This window comes from Scaptodrosophila lebanonensis, unplaced genomic scaffold (assembly GCF_003285725.1).
Source record: "Scaptodrosophila lebanonensis strain 11010-0011.00,11010-0021.00 unplaced genomic scaffold, SlebRS2 tig00000101-arrow-pilon, whole genome shotgun sequence".
Classification (NCBI taxonomy): domain Eukaryota; kingdom Metazoa; phylum Arthropoda; class Insecta; order Diptera; family Drosophilidae; genus Scaptodrosophila; species Scaptodrosophila lebanonensis.
The window spans coordinates 1,255,301-1,264,108 of record NW_022060569.1 but is presented as its reverse complement, the minus strand read 5'-3'; the positions used below and the strand labels follow the sequence as shown (position 1 = coordinate 1,264,108).

Here is an 8,808-nt window from a genome sequence, read left to right as displayed (position 1 = left end):
ATGTCCGTTACAATATTCTTGGAATATCTATATACGGTTGAGGGGAATGCTTCTACCAACTGATGTTGAATAAAGGCCAAAATAGGCAAATCGCAATGTATTGCGTTGACTACGTCCGCTCTTACCACGTCCTGCAAAGTTTGCAAGAGAGTGTTTCGGTCAGAGAACCGGACAATGTGCCTAACTTTTTCCTTAAAGAAGATGAAAGTTTTCACCGAAGGGGTGTTATTCTCCTCAATAACTATCTGATTCCGGTAACAGTTCACCGGTTTGTCTGTCGCCTCTATAGTGTAAGTGAGGGATTCCTCGCTATGCACTGTGGCAGCATCAGAATGCACAGAGTCTTCTAGGGCGTTAACGTTCTGACGAGACAAAGCGTCTGCCACGAAGTTTTCTTTGCCAGGTTTATAAATGATATTCGCATTATGTTCATCAATAAAAGCTTTCCAGCGTTTTATTTTTGCGTTCGGATTCTTGTCCGATACTGCAAATGTCAGAGGTTGGTGGTCAGTGAAAATGTTCAAGTTTCTGACTCCATATAAGTAGTTCCTAAGATTTTTCAAGGCCCACACAATGGCAAGAAGCTCTCTCTCATTGGTAGCAAAGTTCACTTCATTATCGCGTAAAGTTCGCGAAATCATAGTAATAGGGCGTCCGCCCTGAGACAATACTGCTCCGAGACCATGACCTGATGCGTCTGTTGTCAGGTCAAATGGCATTTTGAAATCGGGATACGTTAGTATCACGTCTTCGGAAGCTAGTATCTGTTTTAGCTTGTCAAAAGCTGTGAGTTGACTTTGGGTCAATTCAAGATTAACCTTTCTCGAATGATTAGCACTTATCTTGCCGTTCTCGCCCTTTAAGACGTCCGTTAGGGGTCTCGCGATAGCGGCAAATCCCGCTATAAAACACCTATAGTAGCTTGCTAGCCCTAAAAAAGATCTAAGACCAAACAAGGTTTTTGGAGGCTGGAAATCTTTAATAGCTTGCACCTTTGCAGGTGATGTTTGTATTCCACCCCTACTCACAGTGAATCCCAGATACTCTACGCTCTTTTTGAAGAACTTAGACTTTTCCTGGGAGACCCTCATGCCCGCATCCCGAAGGCTTTTTAAAACCCATTCAATATGCATCACATGATCTTCCTTGGTCTTGGAAAAAATTATCACGTCATCTACATACACGTAACAAGTCTTTCCTATTTGATCCCGGAGAACATCATCAATTGCCCTCTGGAATATACTTGGAGCATTTTTCAGCCCAAAGGGAAGTCTGCAAAATTCATACTTCCCGTTATTTACAGAAAAAGCTGTTTTTTCTCTGTCCTTTTCCGCCAATTCTATTTGGTGGAAGCCCGATTTGAGGTCCAATGTTGTAAAATATTGTGCCTCTCCCATATTTGCTAATATTGCAGAAATAGTTGGGATCGGGTACATCAATCGTTTTCTGGTTTAGTTTTCGAAAGTCGATAACCAACCGCTTTAATTTGTGCCCTGATTCGTCGACACCTTTTTTGTCGACGACCCATATAGGGTTATTATAGGGCGATTTTGACGGTCTTATGATGCCATTCACTAGAAGTTGTTTAACCTCTGCGTTGACAAATTCGGACACGCCCATCGGATAGGGATACAACTTGGAGTACACAGGTTCTCCGTCGGTTGTGCGAATAGTGGCAACCGTGTTGATGTTGTAAGGTAGGGACTCGTTAACGTCCGCAAATGCTTTAACCGTTTGGTCAATCATTTTATCAAAAGTTTTTTTTACTGCGGTGGGAACATCCGCGTCATCGATTTGTATGAAATTTACATTCTGGCATTTAACAAAGTGAATCGGCTCTGAGCCGTCATTATATTTGATACAATTTTTTGTGAAATCTAATTTTGCATTGACCTGCCTTAACAGGTCGAAACCAATTATGCCATCGAATCTCCCAAGGTTTTCTAGAACAAAGAAATATGTTTTTATATTGAATAAATGAATCGGGCATTTCTGCTCGATTTTTGTGTGCCCATGTATTGACCTTACTTGAAAAGTTTTTTCAACAGGCACAAAGTACTTCAGTACTGAAAGAGGTTTGATAAAACTTTTGGACGCTCCCGTGTCAATAAGCAACTTGATAGTTTGCCCCGCTACTGTACGTGTGACGTACGGGAGCAGGGAGCTACCCCTAAAAAATTGCAGTTTTCAGCTTCGGACAATTCGTCTTCGAACGCTGCTGCTTCCGATTGTGATCGGGCTTCATAATTTTCTCCGTCATGTTCGTGAGGCAAGTGGTTCAATCTTTGGCGGCTTCGCATTGATTGGTCGCCATAATTTTGAAACCTCCTATTGCCCTGTGACTGCGTGTTTTGCCTAAAACGCGATGAAGTATCAACCTCCATCGGCTCGGGACGCTGCCCTTGTGGCTTTTGTGTCTGGAAGCGTTGCTTCGAACTATCCGCCCTTGGCTTTCCCTGATTTTCCCTATGCCCCTTTTGGAAGAATGGGCTCTTTTGTTGAAAATTGCCCTCATTTTCCGGCTGGCCGCTTTGGCGCCAGCTTTGAGGTCGCTGACCACTAGGCTTCTGAGTTTTTTCTTCAGTATGTTTGGCAAAATTTGCCATGAAAATGCCTCTTTCGTTGCTTGATTCTGCCTCCTGTGCAAGTGCCAGGGCGGTTGGCAGATCACGCGGCTGAGCTGGGAAAACAGCCCATTTGATTGATTTTCTCAACCCAGAAACGAAAGTGTGAAGCGCGTCAGCTCTATATTTTTCATTCAAAACGGCTGCTGCGGCCGAATCATAAGTCATAAGAGTTTTATTTATAATTAGTGTCAAGTTTTTCTCTACTTCATCGTAGTATTTCAACAAGGGCAAGTCGCCCTGTCTCAGAATATTCAGGTTTTGTTGGATCACATGTACCGGCGTTTTGTCGGCAAATGTGAAATCCAATCTTGCAATTATAGCGTTAAAATTTAGCACAGTGTTGAAGGATGCAAGTACTGCATCTGCAGGTCCCCTTATTTTATTTCTAATAATGGCAACTGCCTGGTAATGCCTAGAGCTCCCGTTGTAGGGCTCGAAAACCTTATATGCCGATGCAGCAGCTTGTCTCCAAGAGACGTAATTGTCTTGCTTCCCATCAAACTCGGGGATAGACTTCACTATGTCTAAGGGCTCGTCGCACCTTTGCCCTGGTACAATTTCTGTGGCCAGGTATACCTTCACCTCTGGCACGGTCCCCCTAAGATTATTCAACTGATCTGTAACTACCGCGAGCTTTTGCTCGAAAAGCTGTGCCTGTTGTTCAAGGCACGCCCGCATTTGGACCTCCAGATTTGCCACTTGTTGTTCACTCATGCTGTTAGTTGAACTTATAGCCCTGTATGAAGGTATTAACTCTTCGTCACTACTGTCCGTTCGTTTATCGGTTCTGTACATCAAGATATGAGTCTCTAATCTACTCCTTTTGGATTTGTCAGTAACAAAACTTGCATATAACAATTTAAATTAAAAAAAATTGAACATTTATGACATAAAACTGTCTTCTTTTTTCAAATCCCCGCAGAATGAATTTGCGGTAAACCTATAAAAATTGTATAGGTTTTGCTTCAATAATATAAAAATATAATAAAAACAATATAACAATACAACAAAAATACAATCAAAAATCTTATACTCGACAACGTCAATTTGTTGTCACAATTTGCATAGAAAAATGTGAAAAATTTCAAACCTCAGCAGCACAAACGTCCGTCAATTGAGGGAAAAAAAAATTCCACTGCACAAATTTGTGTGAAAAAACAAAAAAAAAATTTTTCTCTTTATATTTTTTCCTTTTTATCTTTACGCAACACAAACGAGAGAGATTTTCCTGGCTCACGCTAATTCTGGACAATTGGTTTCGCTTTTCTTTTATTTTTATTTATTTAAAATAAGGCAATATAAACACTTCACTTACATGAACTTCATATTTCTAAGAAACTCCAGTTGCTGGTGGCCGATGCGTGTAGCGCTGTCTGTAGGGTGCCGAATCCTCCTCGTGTAGTTGCTGGGACTGCCGTTGGGGCCGCTGCTTGGTTTTGCACTGCTCTGAACTTTAGAGCTGTTTTTTCTTTTTTTCTGCTCTTTTCACTCGCTCAGCAATAGCCGCTGGGGTTTTATTTTTTTAATTATTTTTTATTTATATTTTTTTTCATCTGAAGCTTCTGTCACCTTTTCAGATGTTGAAGTCTCACTTTAAACTGCTTGCTGTATCACTTCGATTATTTTTACTTTTAGTTACTTTTCAGATGTTGAAGTCTCACTTTAAACTGCTTGTTGTAGTACTTTAATTATTTTTACTTTTAGTTACTTTTCAGATGTTGAAGTCTCACTTTAAACTGCTTGCTGTATCACTTCAATTATTTTTACTTTTAGTTACTTTTCAGATGTTGAAGTCTCACTTTAAACTGCTTGTTGTAGCACTTTAATTATTTTTGGTTACTAGTAATTGTAACAATTAGTACATCTATCACGGCGTTTGGCACGACGATATTATTTTGTTTTAATTTTTTTAGTATGTTAGCACTTGGCATGTTAATCGCGGCGTTGGCACGACGATGTTGTTTTTCTTTTTTTTATTCTTATTAAATGTAACACTAAATACTTTTCTCGCGGCGTTGCCCCACGTTGGGCGCCAGTAAACAAATCTCGGTTGGAGTAGGTTTCGTTTAGATGTTTATTTAGCTCAACTGAGCATAATGAGTTCCAAATTAAAACTAACTTAAATAAATATTCAATGCAGGCCACATAGCCTATGGCCCGCGGCAGCGCCGGAGCATAGCCCATGGGCCGTGGCAGCGCAGGCAACAGAACGCTGACTCGGCGCCTCGTGACCGTTCTTGCAGTGGTCACTCAGCGCAGGCATGCGGGTGTCAGGTTCCGCCGGCCGCTGAGTTGCAACGGCGTCCGGTCTGATGACTTGGTCAGCAGATATTGCCTTGCGCGTGTGAACTGGCATCTGTGTTGCAACGGCGTCCGGTCTAATGACCTGGTCAGCAGATTCTGCCTTGCGCGTGTTAACTTATATACTTTGTGGGGTCTACCAAGCCTCCTTCTGTGTGTTCCATGAGCACTCGCACAAAACTAATATACCCTTGTACCCTTTGGGTACAGGGTATAAAAATAATACTAAGCGAAAATATTACTCCCAAAAAAAAAACAAACTAACGATAAGTTGAACTTAAAATTCCCGCCCTATGCACAGACCCGCTAATCTGTGCCAAAATACCCTATCGATACTTATTAATATCGATGGTTCAGCCCAGGAGCAGCTGTGCTAGACCGGGACCATTCACAATGGACTCCCTGTCTATTGATAACTTATTTGCTGCTACGCAAATAAATAAATAAAAAGGTAATTAATACACTAACTGACCATAAGTCCCAAAAAAAACAGATTCTCACAATTACAGACTCAACAACCAGACATGTAAGGGTGAGATGGGGATCCTCAGTATGACGCTGCACCACGGCACGCAGTCACTGCAGAAGGTAAACAACCAAAACAAACATATATCTATCGCACGCTTTATACCACCAAATTTCTTCCAGGCGCCTACTAAAACTCAAATCCTGCTCGGGCTATGGCGAATTGCTGCTCCCATGCTCTGCTACGTAGGGCAACGATGCTCCTTCCGCTTGGGACAGGACATGGACCTACTACGCAACCATACATAAGAACTACCAAACAACCACAAAAAAAAGGTAACTAACACAAAAAAACAAGGCAACTAGACTATTCTTTACTTAACACCTAACAGACATTACTCTCGATCTTTCCAGCCTCGGAACACCCTGTAGGGCAACAATGAGTGGGCACCAAGACCCCTCACGGACCTGCTACATCTGCCCCTTCGCTGCACCTACTCTGCTGGCTACCAACCTACACCGTGCTGTAAGAAGGATGCACCTGCGGCAACGATGGGCTGAGCCATAGTGAAGCTCACCCACGGACCTGGCAGTTGCACCGTTTCCCGCCGGCTCCGGGGCCGCCAGCAGCTATTGCTGTTGAAAGTTACATTAAAACACTAAATAAAGAAAACAAATCAACAAAAAAAACAAACAACAAGACTCTGGATTTTACCTCGCTTCGGACTGGGGCAACATTTGCCAAAATGTTTACCCAGGTGTATTTCAATTGGGCGCCATCTTGTTATGTCTGCCTTTGCCAGTGCATCCCCTGTCGTTACGGGGGTGCGGCAGACCAACAATGAATTTTTTTTTTTCAAACACACCTACTCATATTGTCGGCTGAGGGACGCCTGTGGAATTTGTTGTTTGCACTGCTCTGAACTTTAGAGCTGTTTTTTCTTTTTTTCTGCTCTTTTCACTCGCTCAGCAATAGCCGCTGGGGTTTTATTTTTTTAATTATTTTTTATTTATATTTTTTTTCATCTGAAGCTTCTGTCACCTTTTCAGATGTTGAAGTCTCACTTTAAACTGCTTGCTGTATCACTTCGATTATTTTTACTTTTAGTTACTTTTCAGATGTTGAAGTCTCACTTTAAACTGCTTGTTGTAGTACTTTAATTATTTTTACTTTTAGTTACTTTTCAGATGTTGAAGTCTCACTTTAAACTGCTTGCTGTATCACTTCAATTATTTTTACTTTTAGTTACTTTTCAGATGTTGAAGTCTCACTTTAAACTGCTTGTTGTAGCACTTTAATTATTTTTGGTTACTAGTAATTGTAACAATTAGTACGTCTATCACGGCGTTTGGCACGACGATATTATTTTGTTTTAATTTTTTTAGTATGTTAGCACTTGGCATGTTAATCGCGGCGTTGGCACGACGATGTTGTTTTTCTTTTTTTTATTCTTATTAAATGTAACACTAAATACTTTTCTCGCGGCGTTGCCCCACGTTGGGCGCCAGTAAACAAATCTCGGTTGGAGTAGGTTTCGTTTAGATGTTTATTTAGCTCAACTGAGCATAATGAGTTCCAAATTAAAACTAACTTAAATAAATATTCAATGCAGGCCACATAGCCTATGGCCCGCGGCAGCGCCGGAGCATAGCCCATGGGCCGTGGCAGCGCAGGCAACAGAACGCTGACTCGGCGCCTCGTGACCGTTCTTGCAGTGGTCACTCAGCGCAGGCATGCGGGTGTCAGGTTCCGCCGGCCGCTGAGTTGCAACGGCGTCCGGTCTGATGACTTGGTCAGCAGATATTGCCTTGCGCGTGTGAACTGGCATCTGTGTTGCAACGGCGTCCGGTCTAATGACCTGGTCAGCAGATTCTGCCTTGCGCGTGTTAACTTATATACTTTGTGGGGTCTACCAAGCCTCCTTCTGTGTGTTCCATGAGCACTCGCACAAAACTAATATACCCTTGTACCCTTTGGGTACAGGGTATAAAAATAATACTAAGCGAAAATATTACTCCCAAAAAAAAAACAAACTAACGATAAGTTGAACTTAAAATTCCCGCCCTATGCACAGACCCGCTAATCTGTGCCAAAATACCCTATCGATACTTATTAATATCGATGGTTCAGCCCAGGAGCAGCTGTGCTAGACCGGGACCATTCACAATGGACTCCCTGTCTATTGATAACTTATTTGCTGCTACGCAAATAAATAAATAAAAAGGTAATTAATACACTAACTGACCATAAGTCCCAAAAAAAACAGATTCTCACAATTACAGACTCAACAACCAGACATGTAAGGGTGAGATGGGGATCCTCAGTATGACGCTGCACCACGGCACGCAGTCACTGCAGAAGGTAAACAACCAAAACAAACATATATCTATCGCACGCTTTATACCACCAAATTTCTTCCAGGCGCCTACTAAAACTCAAATCCTGCTCGGGCTATGGCGAATTGCTGCTCCCATGCTCTGCTACGTAGGGCAACGATGCTCCTTCCGCTTGGGACAGGACATGGACCTACTACGCAACCATACATAAGAACTACCAAACAACCACAAAAAAAAGGTAACTAACACAAAAAAACAAGGCAACTAGACTATTCTTTACTTAACACCTAACAGACATTACTCTCGATCTTTCCAGCCTCGGAACACCCTGTAGGGCAACAATGAGTGGGCACCAAGACCCCTCACGGACCTGCTACATCTGCCCCTTCGCTGCACCTACTCTGCTGGCTACCAACCTACACCGTGCTGTAAGAAGGATGCACCTGCGGCAACGATGGGCTGAGCCATAGTGAAGCTCACCCACGGACCTGGCAGTTGCACCGTTTCCCGCCGTCTCCGGGGCCGCCAGCAGCTATTGCTGTTGAAAGTTACATTAAAACACTAAATAAAGAAAACAAATCAACAAAAAAAACAAACAACAAGACTCTGGATTTTACCTCGCTTCGGACTGGGGCAACATTTGCCAAAATGTTTACCCAGGTGTATTTCAATTGGGCGCCATCTTGTTATGTCTGCCTTTGCCAGTGCATCCCCTGTCGTTACGGGGGTGCGGCAGACCAACAATGAATTTTTTTTTTTCAAACACACCTACTCATATTGTCGGCTGAGGGACGCCTGTGGAATTTGGGTGGCGTTGTGGCTACTTTGGTGTCATGTAGCCGCGTGGCCCTCCCTACCTTGAGCCGGTATTGGCATTTTGTTGCCGGCTCCCTTTAACATGCTTGCTTTGGTTTTCCTTCTGCTCCGGGACTTTTATCTCACCCCATAAATGGACTCTACTCCAGATTCATGTTCAAATTTTAAATTTTATTACAATAAAAATAGACTTTTATATTTAAGCCATTGAGTTTTGGGACGCTGCAGTTCGTTGGCTCTTTGTGCCTATTTAACTTATTTG

General features: G+C 42.5%; 2 long non-coding RNA genes across 2 annotated transcripts; both read left to right on the top strand.

The window, feature by feature from the left end:
* The first annotated feature begins 5,482 nt into the window (after positions 1 to 5,482).
* On the top strand, positions 5,483 to 5,943 carry LOC115628116. The gene is made up of 3 exons (XR_003995749.1): positions 5,483 to 5,516; positions 5,577 to 5,729; positions 5,786 to 5,943. It is a non-coding gene; the product is annotated as an uncharacterized LOC115628116 (long non-coding RNA).
* Positions 5,944 to 7,721: 1,778 nt separating this feature from the next.
* Positions 7,722 to 8,182, top strand: LOC115628117. The gene is made up of 3 exons (XR_003995750.1): positions 7,722 to 7,755; positions 7,816 to 7,968; positions 8,025 to 8,182. It is a non-coding gene; the product is annotated as an uncharacterized LOC115628117 (long non-coding RNA).
* Positions 8,183 to 8,808: the final 626 nt, after the last annotated feature.